General features: G+C 43.3%; 1 protein-coding gene across 1 annotated transcript in view; it reads right to left on the bottom strand.

Moving 5' to 3' along the window:
• LOC109874083 (serine/arginine repetitive matrix protein 4) overlaps window positions 1-19,021 on the bottom strand; it is a 79,077-nt gene that overhangs the window by 53,426 nt on the left and 6,630 nt on the right. The window lies entirely within an intron of this gene.

Below are 19,021 nucleotides of genomic sequence, written 5' to 3'. Positions count from 1 at the left end.
TCGGAGGAAGGAGGAGTGTCGATGTAGCCTCTCTACCTAGCCTCAGACACTGAGCTGAGCAGAGCCAGAGATGTCTTTCAATCTGATGTAGAGAGCCTAACATTGGGCTCAACACTTACACGGGCATGCATGTACACACGCACACTGTTCAATGGCTCTGAAGTGTCGTGTCAGTTTGTGCAGGGAGGGAGCTGGAGGAACGCTGCATACTAGATAGTGCTACTCTGAGATTAGACCTCCTCTCCTCCTCTCCCTCTCTCCCGTATCAACCCTAATCTTTCCTCCTCTCAATCTTCCCAAGCTATGTTCTCAACAGGATGGGGTGCTGCTGAGGCAGTGATGGGAGGAGAGAGGCACTGTGAAGTACTTGAGGGATGAAGAGCACTGGGCAAACACTGGTTGAATCAACATTGTTTCCACGTCATTTCAATGAAATGAAGATATGTTGAATTGACATCTGTGCCCAGTGGGAAGTCAATATCTCCAAGTCCTGTGGGAACTTGGAATCCAGAGAAGGGTCTTATTAAACAGGATCAGATGTACACATTATCGTCTAACTATTACAGATCTATACCCCATGTTCTTGGTCCATACTTCATTTGTACAGCAAATATATATTTGTTGAAACCAAATATATGATTCAATACCAACTGTTATATTTCATTATTAACAAACACGGCCGGCCGGCTCAATAGGCAGGATTAGTCGGCCGACTATGGCGGAACATTAACAAGTGCGGGATTGTAATTTTAGATGAGCGCTAATGCTGGCCTGTGATAAACAGTGGCCTCTTTGTCAAATGTAGGGGCGCAAAATATTTTGCGTGTCCATTCCCATCACGCCTCTCCAGGGTGCTTCTCCAGGGTGATGTTGGAGAGAAGAAAGAGTATGCATCCTTTTCTGTAGCCTACAGGCTGGAGATAAAATGTATGACAATGTAATGAGATGGACACTTTTTACATCATGCAAGGTTTCTCTAACCTAAATGGCGCCCAATCAAATAAAAACTGCACTGTCATGTTAATAAACTAAACTAAACAAAACCAAAAAAACAGGACAGGTCGGACCCCTGAGTGGTGCAGTGGTCTAAGGCACTGCATCTTGGTGCTAGCTATGCCACTAGAGATCTTGGTTCGAGTCTAGGCTCTGTCGCAGCCGGCCTTGACCGGGAGACCCATTGGGCTGCGCACAATTGGCCCAGCGTCATCCGGGTTAGGGGAGGGTTTTTCCGTCAGTGATGTTCCTGTCCCATTGCGCACTAGTGACTCCTGGGGCGGGCCCGGGCGCAATGCACGCTGACACAGTCGCCAGGTGTACGGTGTTTCCTCCAACACATTGGTGCGGCTGGCTTTCGGGTTAAGCGGGCGTTGTGTCAAGAAGCAGTGAAGCTTGGCTGAGTTATGTTTCGGAGGACGCACAGCTCTCAACGTTTGCCTTTCCCGAGTCCGTACGGGAGTTGCAGTGATGGGACAGGACTGTAACTACCAATTGGATACCACGAAATTGGGGATATAAGGTGTAAAAAAACAGGGCAGGTCAAAGTCAAATGGACAATATGAAATGTACAATCACAACTGCTGTCCAGGAGTTTCACCCCATTGTCAGGATCAGTGGTTTTGAGTTTGTGTCCGGACATTTTTAACAAGCTGATCATAGTGAAAAAGAAAATACTTTTGCATTTCCCTCAGTGTAAACACATTGCAAATAAGCTTACGATAACTCCTGATAAAGTTGGGTAGCTGATATTCAGAGCTTCCATGCATTCAGAAAGTATTTAGATCCCTTGACTTTCTCCACATTTTTGTCACATTCCAGCCTAATTCTAAAATTGATTACATTGTTTTATTTTTCTCATCGATCTACACACAACAACCCATAACGACAAAGCAAAAACAGGTTTTTAGACATTTTTGCAAAAGTTTTAAAATGAAAAACTGAAAATATCACATTTACATAAGTATTCAGATCCCTTACTGAGTAGTTTGTTGAAGCACCATTGGCAGCGATTACAGCCTCAAGTCTTCTTTCAAGCGCTGTCAGGCTGGATGGGGTGCATGGCTGCACAACTATTTTCAAGACTTTCCAGAGATAGATCAGATTAAAATCCTGGCTTGTACCGAAGCCACTCCTGTGTTGTCTTGGCTGTGTGCTTAGGGTCGTTGTCCTGTTGGAAGGTGAACTTTCGCCCCAGTCTGAAGTCCTGAGCACTCTGGAGCAGGTTGTCATCAAGGATCTCTCTGTTTCCTCCAGACGTGATGCTTGGCATTCAGGCCAAAGAGTTCAGTCTTGGTTTCATCAGACCAGAGAATCTTGTTTCTCATGCTCTCAAGAGTCCTTTAGGCGCCTTTTGGCAAACTCCAAGCAGGCCGTCATGTGCCTTTTACTAAGGAGTGGCTTCCATCTGGCCACTCCACCATAAAGGCCAGATTGGAGAAGTGCTGCAGAGATGGTTGTCCTTCTGGAAGATTCTCCCATCTCCACAGAGGAACTCTGTAGCTCTGTCAGAGTGACCAACGGATTCTTGGTCATCTCCCTGACCAAGGCCCTTCTCCCCCGATTGGTCAGTTTGGCCGGGCGGCCAGCTCTAGGCAGAGTCTTGGTGGTCCCAAACTTCTTCCATTTAAGAATGTTGGAGGCCACTGTGTTCTTGGGGACCTTCAATGCTGCACACGTTTTTTGGTACCAGATCTGTGCCTTGATCCTGTCTCTGAGCTCTATGGACAATTCCTTCGACCTCATGGCTTGTTTTCTGCTCTGATATCCACTGTCAACTGTGGGACCTTATATAGACGGGTGTGTGCCTTTTCAAAACATGTCCAATCAATTGAATTTACCACAGGTGGACTCCAATCAAGTTGTAGAAACATCTCAAGGATGATCAATGGAAACAGGATGCACCAGAACTCAATTTCGAGTCTCACAGCAACCATGTGGAAAAATTCAAGGGGTCTGAATAAATTAAATCAAATTAATTTACATAGCCCTTCTTACATCAGCTGATATCTCAAAGTGCTGTACAGAAACCCAGCCTATAACCCCAAACAGCAAGCAATGCAGGTGTAGAAGCACGGTGGCTAGGAAAAACTCCCTAGAAAGGCCATAACCTAGGAAGAAACCTTGAGAGGAACCAGGCTATGAGGGGTGGCCAGTCCTCTTCTGGCTGTGCCGGGTGGAGATTATAACAGAACATGGCAAAGATGTTCAAATGTTCCTAAATGACCAGCATGGTCAAATAATAATAATCACAGTGGTTGTCGAGGGTGCGACAGGTCAGCACCTCAGGAGTAAATGTCAGTTGGCTTTTCATAGCCGATCGTTGAGAGTATCTCTACCGCTCCTGCTGTCTCTAGAGAGTTGAAAACAGCAGGTCTGGAACAAGTAGCACGTCCGGTGAACAGGTCAGGGTTCCATAGCCGCAGGCATAACAGTTGAAACTGGAGCAGCAGCACGGCCAGGTGGACTGGAGACAGCAAGGAGTACCTCCCGAATGCTCTGTAAATAGCCAAAATGATTAATCACAGGAATCAGGACTAATGAAGCCAATGCCTGTTTTACAATTGGTTGGCCTACCACCATTTACACCCCAGCAAGCACGAGCCGTCTTTTGGACAACTTCCACATACACGGACATTGTTTTGACAGCCTTGATTTGACCCAAACTTACAATTGGTTGGCCTACCACCATTTACACCCCAGCAAGCACGAGCCGTCTTTTGGACAACTTCCACATACACGGACATTGTTTTGACAGCCTTGATTTGACCCAAACTTTGACGTCTATAAATTACTTTCATTCAGAACCAAAAATGAACCTGATTTCAATGTCCGGAAAAGATGCCTTTTCAACATCCTGGAAAATATGTATTTTAAAGGTACGGAAAATATATATTTTCATCTTTCATTCAGAACCAAAATTGAACCTAAAGTTCAACGTCTGGAAATGCGTATTTTACATGTAATTTCAACATAATTTTTCTTACTCACAGGGGTTACAAGCAATTAAATACATTTCCTGTTTATCAAGATATTATGTTTGTTCCATAACATGAAATAATGAATAATGACTCCAGAAACGATTTTCTTACAATAGACTTTCACCTTAACTGGTTACAATTGTCACGACTTCCGCCTAAGTTGGCCCCTCTCCTTGTTCGGTTGGCATTCGGTGGTCGACGTCACCGCTTACGTCACCGGCTTTCTAGCCATCGCTGCTCCAATTTTCATTTATCCATTTGTTTTGCCTTGTTCCCTGCACAGCTGGTTTTCATTCCCCAATCACTCTACATGTATTTATTCCTCTGTTCCCCCTCATGTCTTTGTGTGAGATTGTTTTGGGGTTACGTGTCTATGTTGACGCGCTTTACTAGTATGCGTTTATTTCACGAGGCATATTATTGTGACTGTTTGCAGTTTGCACTTTTGCATTGGCTGGAGGTTTCGACTCAGTATCGTCCATCTGTTGGTTTCTCCTGCCTAAATAATGTGTGCGCCTGTTAACAACTCTCTGCTCTCCTGCACCTGACTCCGCTCCCAGTACGCACGCCATTGATAACAATATTGTAACCAAATGGTGACCATCTCAACATTGGGAACTTTTCAAGGCTCTTTAGTATCAAAGTACTTACGCAGATATCATTTAAAATTCAGTGCTGGTACAAATTGAAAGTCACGCCCCCAATAGGCAACGCCTCCGACTCTTCTGATAGGCTACATTGCACCCACGGTTATGCAATGCGTATGAGCATTAGGCGTTGAAAGCAATTTAGAAGCATGCAAACATGAAAAGTCAGAGGGTTCGATTATTGCATTATACACAAGAATATGTGTGTGCGCCCTGCATTCTTGACTTTGATATCTAAGTCTATTATAGATGCCCTTTAGCCATCATGAGTGGAATTATGCCAGCAGTCAAGAGCCATTAGTTTAGCTGCATCATCACTTTAAAGGCCATCGTCCCTCTAACTCTAACAGAATATTTTAAATTCAATGAGGTGGGATCAGGATCACACTCGACTGCATATCATTCAGAGTCCACAGCTAAAGTTTTTATGCTGCTTACTTTTTACTTGGCAGTTAACAAAATATATGTTATAAAGTCTTGAAAGAAGCATTGACAAAAGCAAGACTGGGTGCTCACTAGTGTGACTGATCAATATATTCATGAGTGCATTGAAAACCCCGTCCATATGTATGGCTGAAGAACATACCATGCCTCATATATATTTCACGTTATTCTAGGTTTGTTGTGTATCATTTCACAGAGGTTTACTCGGAAAAGAACAACAGAGAAAGGCGGAAAATAAAAAACTCCCATCTCAAACTCAGCTTAAATAATTCAACATCTACCGAGAGGGAGTGAGAAAGGGAGAGAGAGAGAGAGCATGAGAGAGAGAAAGAGAGAGAGAAATCCAGAGAGAAGAATTTGAAACTCATTTAGATGGGACACCAGAAAATACTGCCTTCTGATCAAAGCCACATCATTCATTCTGAGCCTATCCTCTTAGGCAGATCTAGGGGTTTTACCGCAATTTGATGTCCTTAAACAGTTTGTATCCCAAATGGCTGCCTTTTCCCTTTATAGTGCACTACTTTTATATGGCTCTGGTAAAAGGAGTGCACTATAAAGGGTGTCATTTGTGATGCAAGCCACTGTCTTCAGTTCAGAGTCAAAGCGAGTTGCTGAGACAAAGCAATTCCATCTCTTTCACCACAAGGACACTGCAGAGCTCAACATTTTAATTGAAACCCCTAAAATAACTGTTTAATTACGGGATTATCTGCAAAGGCTTTCATGTTTTCCAAATGAACTGAGAGAAAAGTGTGATAACCGATTTTTTTTCCCATTGACACAAAATGAAATAGATAGGCTATTAAGACATTTGGAAATTGAGTCCATCCCTCGTCCCATTCTAACTCAGTTGTGATTATGATTAAGCCATGGAAATTAAATGAGATGCATTAATTAAACTTTTTTCTATAATTGACAAACTATCCCCAAATCACCATCAGATCCATATAGATCCATTTAATAGGAGGTCAACCAATTACAGAGGTTCCATGCTCTTATAAATCCAATCCCAATTTTTTTTGGAGTGTCATAGGTGTCTAATAAGCCAGCCTAAACATGATTTGGCCAGACACAATAAGAACTGATCATACCTCCTCCACTCACGACTACTCTTCCTAGAGTATCCCAACGTATCCAGGCAGGCCCTGGAAGATAGCTAACCTGTCAGCTTCATTCTTCCTAAGCATCCTCAGCACGATCTGTCATCTACTGGAACGTCACTGAGAATAACAGTCACACTGCGCCTGTAGAACCTCAGCCAGGCCCATCACTACTGTATGTAACATGCAGCTTTGGAGAACACATGCCCTTTACAAACACCCTCAGCATTGTCCCTTTTTCCGTTTCTGTCTGACAACATTCTCAAAGGCTTACACTAGTTACTTATTTTGTGTTCCCATTTATTTGACATCTGATTGAACATTATTTTGCTGAAATTATATATTATTTTCAGTCTGTCATGCATATATATAAACTACATACACTACAGTGTTGCTCCAAAATTACCAATTGCCAATGCAAAAACAATACTTTAAAAAATATAAACAATATAATTATAGAGATAAACTCAAAATACCAACGTGAGCAATACTGTACTTTATTAATGTTCCAATGGAACTCACCAAAATCATACAATTATTTAATACAAAATCAACATTTCATAATTATTGGCACTCCTCATTTAGTACTTTAGTGCAACCATCTCTGGAAAGGATAACAGCATGTAGTCTTTTCCTGTATTGTTTGACAAGGTTAAGGAACACATTTGGAGGGATTGTTTTGGACCATTCCCCTATGCAGATCCTTTCAAGATCCTTCACATTATTGGGTTTGCACTTATCAACTGCCCTCTTCCACTCAGCCCACAGGTTTTCGATTGGATTGAGGTCCAGCGACTGAGAAGGCCATGGCAGAACATTGATTTGTTGTTACAGAACCATTTCTGTGTGGATCTTGAGGTATGTTTTGGGTCTTTGTCTTGTTGGAAAGTCCACATTACGGCCAAGTCCCAGCCTTCTGGCAGAGGCAACCAGATTGTCAGCCAAAATTGCCTGGTACTTGGTGGAATTCATTATGCCATCAATCTTAACCAGTGCCCCTGGACCTCTGGAATTAAAACAGCCCAGCACCATATTTCACCGTGGGTATGAGGTTCCTCTCCTTGTATGCATCTCTGTTTCAACGCCAAACATGCCGATGCTGTATCTGACCAAAACGTTAAAATTTGGTCCATCTGACCAGAGCACCTTCTTCCAATCATAATTTAAATGACGTTTGGCAAACTCCAAGTGTTTGCATTTGTTTCTTTGGGTCATTAAGGGCTGTCTTCTGACAACCCTTCCAAAGAGCCTGTGGTTGTGGAGGTGGAGTCTGATTTAGATTTTTTTTTAAACCTGGTGTCCCCAAGATGCCACCAAGGCCTGCAATTCTTTCACAGTGATTCTGGGGTTTTTGTTGCTTCTCTCACAATCCTCCTCCCTATCCTGGGAGCAAAATGCATTTGCGTCCTCTACCCGTGAGGTTTTCTGTTTCATATCTTTTGATTTTTTAAATACTCAGTGGTATATTTAATCATTTGTGGATCTTCTTGTAGCCATTACCAGATTTATGAAGGTCTACGACCATCTGTCTCTTTTGAACTGCCAGCTCTTTTGTTTTCTTCATGGTGTTGGATGAAAAAAGGATATTACATGCGTGTTACCTCATTTTTATACCCTAGTGAAAAAGGAAGTGATATAATTGCTCAAAATAGTTCCTTAACAATTAGATAAACTTAAATAAGTGGAATTTAATTCCTGGTTTAATTTTGGTAGATGTTATTTACAATAATATTTAAGGGTGCCATTCATTGTGAAACCTTGATTTGAAAGACATAGATTTTTAATTAAATCAATAAATGATTTTGTTGGGTTCCATTAAAACATTAATAAAGTACAGTATTTTTCACATGTTGGTATTTTGAGTTTGTCTCTATAATTATATGGTTTATATTTGTTTATGTATTGTTTGTGCATTGCCAGTCAGGGGTGCCCGTAATTTTGGGGCCCACTGTATATATACAAAAGTATGCAGCAATCCCTTCAAATGTGTCGATTATGCTATTTCAGCCACACCTGTTGTATAAAATCGAACACACAGCCAGGCAATCTCCATAGACAAACATCGGCAGTAGAATGGCCTTACTAAAGAGCTCAGTGACTTTCAATGTGGCACCGTCATAGGAGGCCTGCCACCTTTCCAACAAGTCAGTTTGTCAAATGTATGCCCTGCCAGAGCTGCCCCGTCAACTGTAAGTGCTGTTATTGTGAAGTAGAAATGTCTAGAAGTAACAACGGCTCAGCCGCGAAGTGGTAGGCTCACACAAGCTCTCGCAGAACCATGCTGCCGAGTCCAGTGTTTTTTCTCTCTCCTCGGTTGCAACACTCACTACCGAGTTCCAAACTGCCTCTGGAAGCAATATCAGCACAATAACTGTTAATCGGGAGATTCATGAATTGGGTTTCCATGGCTGTTTCCACAAAGTTGGAAGCACAGAACTGTCTAGAATGTCATTGTATGCTGTAGCATGAAGATGTCCCTTTACTGGAATTAAAGGGCCTTTCCCAAACAATGAAAAACAGCCCCAGGCCATTATTCTTCCTCCACCAAACTTTACAGTTGGCACTATGCATTAAGAGCAGGTAATGTTCTCCTGGCATCCTCCAAACCCAGATTTGTCCGTCGGACTACCAGATGGTGAGGCGTGATTCATCACTCCATAGAATGCGATTACACCACTCCAGCCGACGCTTGGCATAGCACATTTTATTTATTTTTATTTATTTTACCTTTATTTAACCAGGTAGGCAAGTTGAGAACAAGTTCTCATTTACAATTGCGACCTGGCCAAGATAAAGCAAAGCAGTTCGACAGATAAAACGACACAGAGTTACACATGGAGTAAAAACAAACATACAGTCAATAATGCAGTATAAACAAGTCTATATACAATGTGAGCAAATGAGGTGAGAAGGGAGGTAAAGGCAAAAAAGGCCATGATGGCAAAGTAAATACAATATAGCAAGTAAAATACTGGAATGGTATTGCATCGGATCATCGCAGCTAGCTAGCTGCTACCGAGTGGCTATAGTGGCTAACGGCCTTGTTCCAAAGCTAGCACCAGTTAGCCTCGAGCCAGGTGCATCTCCTGGCTAGCAAACAAAATTACTCCAGCTACAATACCTCTTTTGCCAATTGGCCTAGACCAGTTGTCAACACGGAGCCCCAACGATCCATCACGACTAGTCTGCCGACGTAATTCCGTCCGATGTGCCCTTAACCGGCCAATGTCGGACGTCGGTGAAGACGCTTCTGCTAGCCCCGGCCTGCTAACTTTATGAACGCCGTGTCTCCCGCTTGCTAGCGTAGCAATGACTCCCTAACGGCTTCCCTGTTTCATCTATTGCTGTTGACTGGACCCTATGATCACCTGGCTACACAGCTGATGCCTGCTGGACTGTTCATTAATCACGGTACACCATGTTTGTTTATTTTGTTTATCTGTCGGCCCCAGCCTCGAACTCAGGCCTTGTGTGTAGTTAACTGACCCTCTTTACCTATTGTTGTTGTCTTAGCTGATTAGCTGTTGTTGTCTTATCCGTTGTTGTCTTAGCTAGCTCTCCCAATCAATACCTGTGATTGCTTTATGCCTCACTTTATGTCTCTCTCTAATGTCAATATGCTTGTATACTGTTGTTTAGGGTAGTGGAGCCTCTAGCCCCACTCAACATGCCTCAGATACCTCTTTAATCCCACCTCCCACACGTGCGGTGACCTCACCTAGCATAACTAGTGCCTCCAGAGATGCAACCTCTCTTATCGTCAATCAATGCCTAGGTTTACCTCCACTGCACCCTACCATGCCCCTGTCTGTACATTATGCCCTGAATCTATTCTACTATCTTTTATTCTCTGCCCCCAACACACTAGACAACCACTAGACAACCAGTTCTGGCCATGCTTAAGTCTGTTCAACCTCGTCCGAGATTTATAAAGTTTGGAAAGCTGCCGCGGTCATCCCCCTCTTCAAAGGGAGTGACACTCTAGACCCAAACTGTTACAAATCTATATCCATCCTGCCCTGCCTTTCTAAAGTCTTCGAAAGCCAAGTTAACAAACAGATCACCGACCATTTCGAATTCCACCGTACCTTCTCTGCTGTGCAATCCAGTTTCCGAGCTGGTCACGTGTGCACATCAGCCACGCTCAAGGTACTAAACGATATCATAACCGCCATCGATAAAAGACAGTACTGTGCAGCCGTCTTCATCGACCAGGCCAAGGCTTTCGACTCTGTCAATCACTGTATTCTTATCGGCAGACTCAACAGCCTTGGTTTCTCAAATGACTGCCTCGCCTGGTTTACCAACTACTTCTCAGATAGAGTTCAGTGTGTCAAATTGGAGGGCCTGTTGTCCGGACCTCTGGCAGTCTCTATGGGGGTACCACAGGGTTCAATTCTCGGGCTGAATCTTTTCTCTGTATATATCAATGATGTTGGTCTTTCTGCGGGTGATTCCTTGATCCACCTCTACACAGATGACACCATTCTGTATACATCGGGCCCTTCTTTGGACACTGTGTTAACAAACCTCCAAACAAGCTTCAATGCCATACAACAATCCTTCCGTGGCCTCCAACTGCTCTTAAACGCTAGTAAAACTAAATGCATGCTCTTCAACCGATCGCTGCACGCACCCGCCCGCCCAACTAGCATCACTTCTCTGGACGGTTCTGACAACTACAAATACCTAGGTGTCTGGCTAGACTGTAAACTCTCCTTCCAGATTCATATTAATTATCTCCAATCCAAGATTAAATCTAGAATAGGCTTCCTATTTCGCAGCAAAGCCTCCTTCACTCATGCTGCCGAACATACCCTCGTAAAACTGACTACCCTACTGATCCTCGACTTCGGCGATGTCATTTACAAAATAGACTCCAGCACTCTACTCGGCAAACTGGATGCAGTCTCTCACAGTGCCATCTGTTTTGTCACCAAAGCCCCACATACCACCCACCACTGTGACCTGTATGCTCTCGTCGACTGGCCCTCGCTACGTGTTCGTCACCAGACCCACTGGGTCCAGGTCATCTATAAGTCTTTTCTACGTAAAGCTCCACCTTATCTCAATTCACTGGTCACCATAACAACACCCACCCGTAGCACACGCTCCAGCAGGTATATCTCACTGGTCATCCCCAAACCCAACAACTACTTTGGCCGCCTTTTCTTCCAGCTATCTGCTGCCAATGACTGGAACGAATTTCAAAAATCGCTGTAGTTGGAGACTTATATCTCCCTCACTAACTTTAAGCATCAGCTATCTGAGCAGCTTACCGCTGCAGCTGTACACAGCCCATCTGTAAATAGCCAATCCAACTACCTACCTCATTCCCATATAGTTTTTATATACTTTTTTTGCTCTTTTGCACACCAGTATTTCTTCTTGCACATCATCATCTGCACATCTACCACTCCAGTGTTAATTTGCTAAATTGTAATTGCTTCGCTACTATGGCCTATTTATTACCTCATCTCCTTACTCCATTTTTAAACACTGTATATAGATTTTTTTATTGTGTTATTGACTGTACTTTTGTTCATCCCATGTGTAACTCTGTGTTGTTGTTTTTTGTCGCACTGCTTTGCTTTATCTTGGCCAGGTCGCAGTTGTAAATGAGAACCTGTTCTAAACTGGTCTACCTGGTTAAATAAAGGTGAAATCATTTTCTTTTTAAACAAAGCAAGGTTTGCACAGAAATGGGTTGTCGTGTGTGAAAGTGTGAAAGAACTGAACTGACCTCAACCACATCGAACACCTTTGGGATGAATTGGAACGCCGACTGCGAGCCAGGCCTAATCGCCCAGCATCAGTGCCGACCTCACTCATTTGTGGCTGAATGGAAGCAAGTCCCCGCAACAATGTTCCAACATCTAGTGGAAAGCCTTCCCAGAAGAGGGGAGGTTGTTATAGCAGCAAAGGGGGGACCAACTCCATATTAATGCCCATGATTTTGGAATGAGAAGTTAGACGAGCAGGTGTCCATATACTTTTGTTCATGTAGTGTATGTTAAGCCATGAAACCCAACAAAGAAAACTGTGGTCCCAGACACTGAGATAGGGTCTGGTTATTTGGATAATTGTATAAAATAATGATGTAAACAAACTATGCAGTCATATGTGTACTGTGAACTCCCGTTGCCCTCTCTCATTGATTTCTCTAGGGCACGGGGAGGAAAATAACCTTCCCCTGTTGAAGAAAATAAAAAGAAAGAAAGCAGTCCTAGCCCAGAGCCGTTACATAATTATTCTAATCCTCACACTACCTTATTGAGCATATTAGCTAAGCTTTTTTTCAATGAACCATACATGCTTGTTTGGAATGTGCCATTCTGCCTTGCTGTCACATGTCCATTAGTTTGGGTAGTGTGTGTGTTTAAGGGGGGTGGTTAGGAATACTGAACAGTAACGATTTCAGTTGAAGGGAAAATGACCACTGCTACATCCTGACAATGTTAATGATGTTGCTGCATATGTGTGAGGAACGTGTCTCGAGCATCATTTTAAATGTTGAGACCAGAATAAGGGGATGGGTGTGTGGCGAAGAAAGGCTAAAGACACCATCACTCTCCACTATTGCGCACGGACTCCCGCCAGTTCGTGTGCACTACTTGTTTCATTGTGTTAATTGTTTGTCAATGTTTATCAATGCCCTGTGAAATGTATATTCATTTGTAAAGTTATTGTTAATCCCAACCTATTCCCCCATTAATTTAGAATGTTTGGTTACGGAAAAAAACATTACAATCAGATAGTTACGATAAAGTGCTCCATGGAACTTGACCAAAACAATGGATATGACATGGAAATGTGTGGGCAGACCCGGCACCAGGATAAAGTGAAATGATTTAATGTTAGTGACGAGGGTTTGACTTTGATAAGTTTGCATTGTTATAATGGCTCTTCAATCGCTTCTGGGGTCCGTTCAACAGCCACAAAGAAAATATTGTGCTGACCAAGCAAGAAATCTGCAAGTAGGGACTGGCTTTAGTTCGCAAGCTGACAGACAGAGACAATAACCTCAAACAAAACTTTGAGGATCCTCAGATCTGTTCTATTGAGAGACCACAGAGTGTTTGGTTTGTCTGTCTCCAGTGTTTAAACCTGTTGTAAATACTGTGTGTGCCTTAAATGGCACCCTATTCCATACATAGTGCCCTGGTCAATAGTGGTGCACTACACTCACCCCATAGGATAACCCTTTTTGGTTCCAGGTATAACCATTTGGATTCCATGTAGATCCCTCTGTGGAAAGGGTTTTACTTGGATCCAAAAGGGTTCTACCAGGAACCAGCACGGGATCATCAAAAGGTTCCTCATATGGGGACAATCGAAGAAGCCTTTAGGTTTTTTTCTACCCTCCTCGTCCTTCAGACCTGAATTGGCCACTGGGGAGATGCGCTGTCAAGCTATTATGCAGGATTTGTCTGGATTTTCCAATATGTCGACTCAGAGTGTATGTATTTTTAATGAGTCTTGGGTCTCTGTGCAATCTATTTGGCTAGGAGTCATTCCACTGCACAGTCATTATGAGTGATGGTGCTGCTGTACCTTGTGGAACGTTCCAGTTGGAACTGGCAATAACTATGTGTGCATCCCAAATGGCAACCTATTCCCTTTATAGGGCACTACTTTTGACCGGGGCCCCATGGGTGTAGTCTGAATGGTAATAATGTGCCCTGGTCAAAAGTAGTGCACTATAAAGGGAAATAGGTGACATTTGGGACACAAACCATCATCTCTCATCATCTGTCTTTCCTCAAAGCACTGCTGATCTTATTACAATTAATACTTTCTCAGCATCCACGTTTACTGGAGATCTGTCCAACACGACAGTTTCATTGCATTACAAATGGGAGACTGACGCAAATGTGTTTCTTAACGATGAGTTGACAGCCATTAAAAAACACATTCCCAGATCTTAATTATGACAAAGTGGTGGAAAGTGGGTTGGTTTATTGACAGGTTTCATCTGTTGTGGTTCAAGACGTTTCCCTAATCTCGCTTAACCTGGAACTAAAATCTTGTGTAATTTGGTCAGATGCTCGATTAGGTTCTGGTGGGGAGCATCTTAGAAATTGAGATTGGCTGAGAGTTGGAGACTCTCTGCCAAAGCATATTTTCAACTGTGTTTCTCATCCGTCGAAGCGATGTTTTATCACCGCCTTCGCCTGATCTTGATACGTCTAAATAACCAGTGACAAAAACCCAAGACTTGGAAGTAATGCAGCTCATTATCTCACGCATTCCATAGCATGCCGACAGATCTACTGTACCAGTTATGTTTAGGTAGTCTGTCCACGAGAGATTAAATCTCAGCCAATCCCTTTCCACTTTACATTAGTTTACCATGCTGTTACCGTGGGAGCAGTGCTCGGGAGGAAGTGATGTGTGTAAGGGCCCTGTGCAGTGTTTCAATGGAATGGTTTATCAGAGGATAGTGAGTATTGTGCTTTCTCCCAATGCAGTGCTGCTATCTCTCTCTCTCTCTCTCTCTCTCTCTCTTTCTCTCTCTCTCTCTCTCTCTCTTTCCTCTCCTCTCCTCTCGCTCTCATTAACTCCCCCATGGCACGGGTCACACCCAATGATTTATATATATATATATACACTACATGACTGACAGGTAGCGCTGTTTTGAAGCCACCGGCCCTCCATCTTAGCGCTCCCCCACTATTGTAAAAACACATTTTGGAAGCTATGGAAATGCATGTATTAATGTCTACATTTGTTTTTGCCACCTGTATTATATTACAGACCCCTTAATTGCGTACTTTTACATTATATTATGTTGGCTAAATCTAAAATTACAAATAAAAAAATATCTGAAAACATTTTCCTTAAAATAATCATTTTTTGTAACTGTCCCCACAAGACAACAAAATTCTTAAATACATGTGATTTTGTCCTTGAAACATTTCATTTCAATACTATAGAATTCCATTCATTCCTATGGAGGACTGCTTCTTCTGAGGAGTGCCAATGTGGCCAACCTGTCACGTCCTGACCTTAGTTCCTTTTTTATGTCTCTATTTTAGTTTGGTCAGGGCGTGAATTGGGGTGGGAATTCTATGTTTTGTTCTGTGTGTTATATTTCTAGGAGTTTGGCCTGGTATGGTTCCCAATCAGAGGCAGCTGTCAATCGTTGTCTCTGATTGAGAACCATACTTAGGCAGCCTGTTTTCCCACTATGGGTTGTGGGTAGTTGTTTTCCGTTTCAGTGTTTGCACCATACGGGACTGTTTCGGTTTTCATTTATTCTCTTGTTCTTTTGTATTAAAGGAAATATGAACACGTACCACCCTGCGCATTGGTCTACTCCTTTTTCCTCAGACGAACATTGTTACACAACCTGTGGCTTCAAAGCCTATCATTGGCCAATACATACCATCAGCAATCAAATAAAATTGCATTTGTCACATGCGCCGAATACAACAAGTGTAGACTTTACGGTACTATGCTTACTCACGAGCTCTTTCCTAACAATGCAGAGTTAAAAAGTACAAAAATTAGCGGAACCATTTTTTTTAATAGTAACACAATAAAATAAGAATTACGAGGCTATACAAAAGGGGCACTAGTACCGGTACCAAGTCAATATGCTGGGGGTATGAGGTAGTTGTGGTGATTGAGGTCATATGTACATATAGGCAGCTGTAAAAGTGACCAGGCAATCAAGATTGCTAATGGTGTCAATATGTGTGTGTGGATTTGTTTTGTGTGTGTGTGTGTGTGAGCGTATGCAACTGTGTGTGTGTGGTTATGTATTTGTGTGTTGGAGTGTCAGTGTAGTATGTGTTAGTGTGTGGGTAGAGTCCAGTGAGTGTGTATAGAGCCAGTGCAACAGAGACAGTGCAAAAGAAAGGAGATGAATACACAGTCAAATGGCTACCCACATTATTAACTGTTCAGCAGTCTCATGGCTTGGGGTTAGAAGCTGTTCAGGAGATTTTTGGTCCCAGACTTGGTGCTCCGGTACCACTTGTGCGGTAGCAGAGAGAACAGTCTATGAATTGGTTGTCTGGAGTCTTTGACCATTTTTTAGGGGCTTCCTCTCTGTCACGCTCCATTGTGCCCAACTGCACTGTAATGTACCGCATTGTTCTGTGCTGTCCAAACTTGTGAGACGATGTCCATGACCGGCCCAGCTTTCAAACCTGGTATGGAGGCCCTAGATGGCAGGGAGTTCGGCCCCAAGGATGTACTGGGCAGTACGCACTACCCAAGCAGTTGCCATACCAAGCGGTGATGTAGCCAGTCAAGATACTCTCAAGTTGTAGAATGTTTTTGAGAATCTGAGGGCCAATGCCAAATATTTTCAGCCTTCTGAGGGGGAAGAGGCATTGTTGTGCCCTCTTCATGACTGTGTGGGTGTGTTTGGACCATGATAGGTCCTTAGTGATGTGGAAACCGAGGAACTTGATGCTCTCGACCCACTCCACTACAGCCCCGTCGATGTGAATGGAGGTGTACTCGTCCCTCCATTTCCTGTAGTCCACGATCAGCTCCTTAGTCTTTCTGACATTGAGGGAGAGGTTGTTGTACTGGCACGACATTGCCAGGTCTCTGACCTCCTCCTTGTAGGCTCTCATTGGTGTCAGTAATCAGTTCTACCACCGTTTTGTTGTCAGCAAACTTAATGATGGTGTTGGAGTCGTGCACAGCCACGCAGTCATGGGTGAACAGGGAGTACAGGAGGGGACTAAGCACGGACCCATGAGAGACCCCTGTGTTGAGGGTTAACGTTGCTGATGTGTTGTTGCCCACCCTCATCACCTTGGGGATCCAGTTGCAGAGGGAGGTAATTAATCTTAACCTTAGGTTAATGATGAGCTTGGAGGGCAACATGGTGTTGAACGCTGAGCTGTAGTCAATGAACAGCATTCTCAAGTAGGTGTTCCTTTTGTCCAGGTGGGAAATGGCAGTGTGGAGTGCAATAGAGATTGCATCAGCTGTGGATTGATGTGGGTCCAGGGAGTGGGTCCATGACCAGCCTTTTAAAGCATTCCATGGCTGCAGATGTGAGTGCTACGGGGAGTAGTCATTTAGACAGGTTACCTTGGCGTTCTTGGGCACAGGGACTATGGTGGTCTGCTTGAAACATGTAGGTATTACAGACTGGATCTGGGAGAGGTTGAAAATGTCAGTGAAGACACTTGCCAGCTTGCCTGTTTAAAGGTCTTACTCACATTTGCTACGGAGAGCGTGATCACACAGTCGTCCGGAACAGCTGGTGCTCTCATGCATTGTTCAGTGTTGCTTGCCTCGAAGAGAGCATAGAAGGCATTTAGCTTGTCTGATAGGTTCGCATCACTGTGCAGCTCGCGGCTGAGTTTCCCTTTGAAATCTGTTATAGTTTGCAAGCCGTGCCACATCCGACGAGCATCAGAGCTATCGGATAAATCCCAGGTGAATACCAGGGCTTGCGTATACACATCATTGGTCACACCATGCAAGTGACCTTTAGTGACACCCACTGAGTCTTCTGACCACTATAGAACAGGCCATAAAATGCTCCGATCATGATCAATTTTAGTACTTCAAGGAAAAGTAAAAGAAGAAACGTTTTGACCCTTAGATCTTCAGGATTGTCACATATTTTTGCTGTACTCAAGTTGAGCCCTTTGCAATATGTCCTATATCAAATTGAGGTGTGAATGTAAGCTTTCCTTGGTTAGGGCGCATTGTGAGACCAAATGTGGGCTATTTACTCTCTTTGTATCATAATTGTGCTGTGCTAGAGCTCTAACCAAGATTTCAAATATTGTCTTTAACGCTTAATATCATCTTGGCAAATTGTCTTTGGTAATATAGCAGAGCAATTCACCGCTGGTTGTATGTTCGGCGGCAGATAAGAAGATGTGCAGAGACCTAGTCTTCTTTGGATTATGAAGATCTAATAGGAAACAATGACCAGATTTCCCTCTCCCCTTAAACCACTGCAAGATTAGTCATAATGAATATCTCAAAGGAAGAAGTCATACCTTCAATTTAATGCAATATCAGTAAAGGACAAATGATATTCATCCCTTCTCTTACCCTCTTAATTTCTTCATTATTAAGTTTATTCCACTATACACATTTTACTGTGGGGTCATAACCTGTTTTAAACTGAGAAAAATGAATTGATGTGCACATCGGAAACTGGAACATTTATTTATATATAATAGTATAATGACTTTGAGTGGAGTTAACATTTCCGCAAATTGCCAGACTCAAAATAGGTTTAACTCACGATGACACGAAGAATGCTTTCACTCACATTTCTGACAGTAAGGTATGACTCTTCACCGGTCTCTGTCTCTCTCTCTTGTCCTCTATCTCTCTCTCGCTCTTGTCTCCATCTCTGTCCACGTCTCTCTCTCTCTCCCTCCCTCCCCTACCTCCCTCCCTCGTCCCTCCCTCGTCCATCCCTGCCTCACGTCTCTCTCTCTCTCCCTCCCTCCCCTACCTCCTTCCCTCGTCCCTCCCTCGTCCATCCCTGCCTCACTCTCTCTCTTTGACACTCATACTTCTCCCTGTGGCCTACTCCTACTATTGAGCGCCAATGCCAATTTATTAAAAGTCCAGCTAGATTTGCCCCTCCGTCCCTCTCTTACTCTCTCTCTCCTTTTACTCTCTTTACTTCTCTTTTGGTCTGTCTCACTCCCTCTCTTTCTGTCTCTCTATGTATCTCTCTTTATTTTAAAAAAAATTCTCTTTCCCTTTCTGCCTATACTTATATGGCTTTTTAGTCACATTATTCCTTCGCTCTCTGTCTGTGAATGTCGTTGTGCGAGCAAGCACAATGGCCCACAGTTGATCGCTCTCTTTTATATACAAAGTGCCTCACTCATTCACTCTTTCTCTCTCT

The sequence above is a fragment of the Oncorhynchus kisutch genome, linkage group LG3 (assembly GCF_002021735.2).
Source record: "Oncorhynchus kisutch isolate 150728-3 linkage group LG3, Okis_V2, whole genome shotgun sequence".
Lineage (NCBI taxonomy): Eukaryota > Metazoa > Chordata > Actinopteri > Salmoniformes > Salmonidae > Oncorhynchus > Oncorhynchus kisutch.
This window is presented reverse-complemented; position numbering and strand designations above follow the sequence as displayed.